At 41.6% G+C, this 7,453-nt stretch overlaps 1 pseudogene; it reads left to right on the forward strand.

The window, feature by feature from the left end:
• The first annotated feature begins 2,571 nt into the window (after positions 1-2,571).
• Positions 2,572-3,488, forward strand: LOC105826807 (annotated as a pseudogene).
• The last annotated feature ends 3,965 nt before the right edge of the window (positions 3,489-7,453 follow it).

Here is a 7,453-nt window from a genome sequence, read left to right on the forward strand (position 1 = left end):
GTCCAGTTTCTTTCACATCCAATCCAATACTGATTAGATTTCTACCTTTTCTGCATACTTACTTGCTCCCTTACTCCCTTGTTTATTCTAACTCATTCATTTACATACTCTCTTATTGGCTCAGTTGACCTACAACAATACTCCTCTAGCATTAAAGTGCATAAGAATCACCTGAGGATCTTGCTAAACTGCAAATTCTGATTCAGCAAATCTGGGGTCTGGGGCAGGACCTCTAATTCTGCATTTTTTTTTTTTTTGAGGCAGAGTCTTGCTCTGTTGCCCGGGCTAGAGTACCGTGGCGTCAGTCTAGCTCACAGCAACCTCAAACTCCTCAGCTCAAGCGATCCTCCTGCCTCAGCCTCCCAGGTAGCTGGGACTACAGGTCTGCGCCACCACGCCAAGCTAATTTTTTCTTTTTCTTTTTCTTTTTTTTTTTTTTAGTTGTCTGGCTAATTGCTTTCTATTTTTAGTAGAGATGGGGTCTCACTCTTGCTGAAGCTGATCTAGAACTCCTGACCTCAAGTGATCCTCCTGCCTCAGCCTCCCAGAGTGCTAGGATTACAGGCGTGAGCCACCACGCCTGGCCTGATTATGCATTTCTAACAAACTTCCAGTGCACACTCTTTTAGTAGTGAGGACCTGAAGAACCAAGCACAAACCCTAGGGTATCTTTCAGTGCCTTTAACAGTCACATCGAAATCTCCTCAGTCATAACTGCGAACTCTGCTGGGTCAATGTCTGTACGGTTCACTGTTGCATCCTCAGCACTTAGTATAGAACCTAAAATAGAATAGGCGCTCAAAAAATATTTGTTGAATGATTGAAGAAATAAATGAATAAACTAAACAACTTCTCCCTGCTCATATGCCATACATTCTAGGAAAACTAAATTACTTGGGTGTTTTCCAAGCACTTTCCCACCTCTGTACATTTGCTCACACTATTTCCTTTCCCAAGATTTTCCCCATTTGAATTCTTTCCATCCTTAAATACCCAATTTAAATGAGAATACCTCCATAAAATTTCCCCTGCTGTCCCTTTGGGAAATAATTTTTCAGTTTGGAAGTCTTCTCCCTACCAGATTTTGAATGCCTTGCAAACATTAATAATAATCATAATAGTAATCATGTTTTGTTCACATTTGCTATAACCACTGTGCCTGGCACCAATGTTAGCATGTAGCAGAAAATCAATAAATGTTTATTATATTGAAATAGGAAAAGAAATAATTATCTAGATCAGCACTCATAGAACTTTTTGTAAAGATGGCAGTTTCTATAACCTGTGTTGTCCAGTATGATAGCCACATGTATAATGGCTATTGAGGACTTGAAAAGTGGCTAGTGCAACTGAGGAACTGAATTTTTATTTTATTTCATTTTAACTAAATAAAATTTAAATGTATATAGCCACATATGGCTAGTGGCTACACATTGGACAGTGGCTATCTAGATAATTCTAATTGTTTTTCATTTAACAGTATTTACAGAGTGCCTCCTATGGGCCAGACACACAATATTCTAGGGGCTGATAATACAAAATGAATAAAGTCTCCCCTCCTTATCTTTTTTTTTTTTTTTTGAGACAGAGTCTCACTCTTTTGCCAGGGCTAGAGTGAGTGCCGTGGCGTCAGCCTAGCTCCCAGCCTTAAACTCCTGGGCTCAAGCGATCCTCCTGCCTTTGCCTCCCAAGTAGCTGGAACTACAGGTGCACGCCACCATGCCCGGCTAATTTTTTCTATTTTTAGTAGAGACAGGTCCAGGTCTTGCTCTTGCTCAGGCTGGTCTTGAACTCGTGAGCTCAAGCAATCCTCCCGCCTCAGCCACCTAGAGTGCTAGAATTACAGGCGTGAGCCACCACACCCGGCCTCCCCTCCTTATCTGAGGGGGATTAGTTCCAGGACACATACCCCACCTCACCTCACCCCTATCCTCATACCAAACTCGCTGATACTCAAGTCTGTAATATAAAATGATGTGTGTAGTATTTCCATATAACCTATGCACATCTTCACATATACTTTAAATCTCTTCTAGATTACTCATAATACCTAATACAGTGTAAATGCTGTATAAATAGTTGTTCTACTGTATTGGTTTTTAAATTTGTATTAGTTTTATTGTTGTAGTGTTATTTTATACTGGGGTTTTTTGTTGTTTGTTTTTTGACAGTCTCGCTTTGTTGCCCGGGCTAGAGTGCCGTGGCATCAGCCTAGCTCACAGCAACCTCAAACTCCTTGGGCTCATGCGATCCTCCTGCTTCAGCCTCCCCAGTAGCTGGGACTACAGTCGCGAGCCACAACGCCTGGCTAATTTTTCTATTTTTAGTAGAGACAGGGTCTCATTCTTGCTCAGGCTGGTCTAGAACTCCTGAAGTCAAGTGATCCTCCCACCTCTGCGTCCTAGAGTACTAGGATTATAGGCGTGAGCCACCACACCCGGCCTTTTTCAAATTTTTTTATACAAGAACTAGGATTTATCAAAGAAAACGTTCAAGAGCCACAGCTTGTGGGCCCAGGACAGACCCAGCAGCAAATGCCGGGAAAAGCCACTGGCCATTCACAGCCTGTCCATGGTGGGGCGGGCAGCATCTGTGTTGGCTCCTCAGCCCACAGCCAGCTTGGGAAAAGTCCAGGCCCTGCTTGCAGATGAGCTGCTCCAAGCTGACCCCGAGGAAGGGCTCATGGCACAAATGCTACTTGTTTCAAACAGGACACCCTCAATGCTGGTTCCCCTGAGGCTCAAAGCTCCTTCCTGGGTATACAGGGGCAAGAGCAGAGAGAGAGGAGCAGAGAAAGCCCGCCTCACACATCCTCCCCACAGTCAGTGATGATCACCTTCTGCCATTGCTTCCCTTCCTTGCTGCCCTGGGCCTGGAAGCACCCCTGCCCCATCTCTCCCAGGCCCCAGAGCGCCCTCTCCAGCCTTCCCACAGGGCTATGCACTAAAAGCCCAGGCAAGGACGAGGCCTGTCTAGGTCACATACTTTCTCGAATACTTTTGATCCATGGTTCCTTGAATCCAAGGATACGGAGCCCACGGATGCCAAGGGCTGACTGTAATTCATTGTCCTTAACCTCAGAGAGCTTGCAACCCATTGAAAAAAGGTAGTCAAGGCCTCTCTTTCACGTCCTCACTTCAGAGATGACAAAAGAAGGAACAATGTTAGTGCCAAAAAGGGCCATGGCCATGTGCAGCCTATTCGATGCACGAACTGCGCCCGGTGCGTGCCTAAAGACAAAGCTATAAAGAAGTTCATCATTTGGAACATAGTGGAGGCCACAGCTATCAGGGACATTTCTGAAGTGAGTGTCTTGGATGGCTATGTGCTTCCCAAGCTGTATGTGAAGCTACATTACTGTGTGAGTTGTGCCATTCACAGCAAGGTGGTCGGGAATCATTCCTCGGGAAGCCTGCAAGGACCCAACACCCCCACCCCGATCTAGACCTGCGGGTGCTGCCCCAAAACCTCCACCAAAGCCCATGTAAGGGGTTGAGTCCTTGAGGACTGAAGAAAAACTATGCTTTGAAAAAAAATAAAATGTAAATTATACTTAAAAGAAAAAGAAAAGATAGTCAAGGCTAAGCGCCTTGGTTTACACCTGTGATCCCAACACTTTGCGAGGCTGAGTCGGGAACATGGCTTGAGGCCAGGAGTTCAAGGCCAGCCTGGGAAATACAGCAAGAACCCATATCTACAAAAATAAGAAAAATTAGCTGGGCTTGGTGGCACATGCTTGTAGTCCCAGCTTGAGCCCAGGAGTTCGAGGCTACAGTGAGCTATGATCATGCCACTACATTCTAGCCTGAGCAACAGAGTGAGACCCTGACTCACACACACACAAAAAAAGGTAGTCAGATCAGATGAATCCAGTCAAGTGTTATAGGTGCTATTATAGAAGATTGACAAAGCAGAATGTGAGCACAAAGGAGAACGTAGGCAGAAGTCAGAAAAGGATGGTTAAGAGTTGAAATGACATGGTATTCATTAAGCAAACAAAAGATGCAGAGCTTTGCCCAGGGGAGGTATGAACAAAGGCACAAAACGCCAAAACAGGGAGCTCCTCTCCTGGAACTATTACACAAGTAGTTCATTTGGCTGACGCCTACGAAGTGGAGGGCAGGGGGCACTATTGAAAGAAGAACTGGAGAAGTTTACGCTGGAGACAGAGGCAGGAGCCCAATCACGAGAGCCCCTGTATGTAGTGCTGAGGAAGAAGTTTCATATCCTGTAGGCAATAAAGAGCCATAGAGGCAACATGCTCAGATTGACATTTTTAAAAGATGTCTCTGGGTGATGTATTGGAAAGGGACAGTGTGAGAGGTGGGCTTGAACTAAGCAGTGGCAGTGAAAACGTAGTCAGAGTTTAGACGGGGTATATATACTTTTCACCATGAAACAAGATGATATTAATAATTACAGCAAACAACTTCATTTTGTCTTTATTTGATAATCCGTTCGGTTTTCCCCTCTGTGTGTGAATGTGTGTGTATAGATAGAGGCACAGTCTTCACTGAATGGGGGTTTCCATGGAAGCAAAGCTGAAACTTAACAATATCTGGAAATTTCAAGGAAAAACTACCTTCTGCCTGAGTCGTTTGAGAAATGCTTGCCAAAATAATTGGTTCCTATCAGCAACCAATTCTTTCAGCACTTAATGCTGCCATTGGTCCTAGTTATCTGTATTAAGTAGCCAAACATGTCATAGGGCTTGTTTGTGTAAACAGATGACATTTGCTTTATTTTTTGAGCGCCAACCTTTTAATAAACAACAACAAAACAGACTTATCAAGGCACGGGAAGACCTATCAACTCAGACTTATGGGCTACTTTTTTTTTTTTTTTTTTTTTGAGAAATAGTCTTACTCTTTTGCCCAGGCTAGAGTGCAGTGGCATCATCACAGCTCACTATAACCTCAAATTCCTGGGCTCAAGCGATCCTCTTGCATCAGCCTACCAAATACATGGGAGTCGAGGCGCATGCCGCCACACACCCGGCTAATTTTTCCTATGTTTTGTAGAGACAGGGACTTGCTTTTGCTTAGGCTGGTCTGGAACTCCTGAGCTCAAGCGATCTTCCCACTTGGCTTCCCAGAATGCTAGGATGAGCCACCATGCTCTGCCTAAATCTATACACATTTAATGATTACATTACTCTTCATTTTGTATCTGTTGTGGAACTTTTGCTGGGTATTTGTTGTTTCAGAACTAGCAATAGTTTTTGGAAGCAGAAGCATTATTGTTAGCAGAATAATAGGCCCTCCCCACCAAAATAAACATTTTTTGGCTATGTCCTTATATTGCTGAAAGTGATTTGGTTAAAATTAGCATTGCCCAGAACCTCCAAAAAGACTGTTGGCACACATACAAGTTTATAAAGCCAAAGTCATAGTAATAACTGAGGGACACTAATAGTAATAACAACAAAGACTACTACTTGAATTTAAGTGAAGTATTTGTTACTAATAACTACTGACATTAAGTAAAATTCAAACACTAGAACCACTGTCAGCATTTGATGTCTATCATCGGTAGCAAGTTTACTGTTATATGCTGATAGCACTTCTAATGTTAGACACTAGAAATTAATGCTAGAACTGCTTGTGGAAAGATTAAGAGGTGTGAAGAGAGAACAAGTGGAAATTTGCAAAGTGGAAGAGAGTGAGAGAGAAACTTCTGAGAAAATACATTTATCCCAAATTTATAGACAATGCTGGATTAGATTCTGGACCAAACTTTTAAATTTTTTTTTCTTTTTTAGTATGCTCAGAGTATTCTCCATAACAACAAACATTTTTAAGCTATAAAGGACATTATTGGGACAATTGGCAAAATTTGAATAAGATCTAGTGGAGTGTATAATAATATTGAATCTGTTAATTTCCTAATTTTTGGTAATTATGGTTATGTAGAAGAATGTCTGTATTCTTAAGAAATAACATGCTGAACTATTTAGGGATAAAGGGAGCGTTATGTCTACAACTTACTCTCAGATGGTTCAGAATGAAAGGTAATGTAAATATACTTCTTTTTTTTTCAGCATATTATGGGGGTATAGATGTTTAGGTTACGTATGTTGCCCTTGCCCCCCCTCCCCCCCAAGTCCGAGTAAATATACTTCTTATGCATACCTTATATGTAGTGGTGTTGTGCTAGAGCCTGCTAGCACCAGCTCATAAGAACTAATTGTGCATATGTCTTCCCAACTCCGGTTCAGTGTTCTCAGGTTGATAGCTTGAAATCAGCCATGGCGGGAGCATTTACACCATGGAAATCAGTAAACACTAGAGACCAGGGCTGTTTTTCCCCCAGGATAACCAGTTGTTAAAAACGTATTTGCATGAATCAATATCAAAAATAACATCTAGATTAATGAAATTTTTTGTGTTGTAATATTAATAATTGATGGGGTTTTATATTTTGCTTTTAACCTGAGTTGATACAATTTTTTAATAACCTAGTGCTATTAAGTACCTAGTAATAATAATATTTTTTAATGTGCCATCCTCTAATCACCTGAAAGCATCTTTCAAACTTACCTTCCTTGCAGTTCCCTGGGAGTACAGTAACTAAGATTTGACACTTTCGAACTTATCTTCCTAAGGAAGTAGGTAAATATATACATTATCCTAGCTTTGTAGTTATTTACTGTACACTGTAAACTAAAAGCGATCAAGTATCTAGCAGTAGGAACCAATTTAGCTTTGCCCAAACACACTGCTTGCCTCCCAAGCATCCAAATCCTTCATGGGACTTTGTCAAGCCTCATGTTCCCCACAAGGTCTCTCTTGAATACCGTATTCCACATTTGCCCTCCCTTTCAGTTCGTAGAATGTGTGGAAGATACATAGAAGAGCATCCAGACCAGCCCCCTCATTTTTCAAAGGAGAAACTGAAGAGTCAAGAGATTAACTTCCCCAGTATAGCACAATGTTCAGTGACAGAGTTAGGGGCAACACCCTAGTTGTCTCATCCCCAAGTCGACTAGGCTATTTCTCTACACCACTGGAGAACACATTTTCCAGACCAGATTTAGATACAAGATTATAGTTTCTGTTTCCTGGCCGAATTTAGTATGCTTATTCATTTTGAGAGTAGGAACATATATCTAGCACAGGAGATGCTCAATAAATAAAACTTGGTGATCAATAAATACTTGATATGTCCATTACTTTGGAATGTCTTCCATATAGTCTTTTTTTCAAAGACGCTTTTTGATTTATTTACAAAGCTATAAAACCTGACATGCATTTTCTTAGAGCTGTAAATGAAGATCTAGCTACCAACAATGAAAGTAGATGACTTGTTTCACAGAGGGTGGGACATCCAAATGTCTAGGTGCCAAATTATAAAATGAGATCAGCCTTGGAGTCTTTACTGAGGTTTTATTCTTTCAGATTTAAATACAGAAATATGGCTTATAGAACACTTTGAGAATCAATTTAAAGTCACT

Source organism: Propithecus coquereli, unplaced genomic scaffold (genome assembly GCF_000956105.1).
Source record: "Propithecus coquereli isolate 6110/MARCELLA unplaced genomic scaffold, Pcoq_1.0 Scaffold92, whole genome shotgun sequence".
Taxonomy (NCBI): Eukaryota; Metazoa; Chordata; class Mammalia; order Primates; family Indriidae; genus Propithecus; species Propithecus coquereli.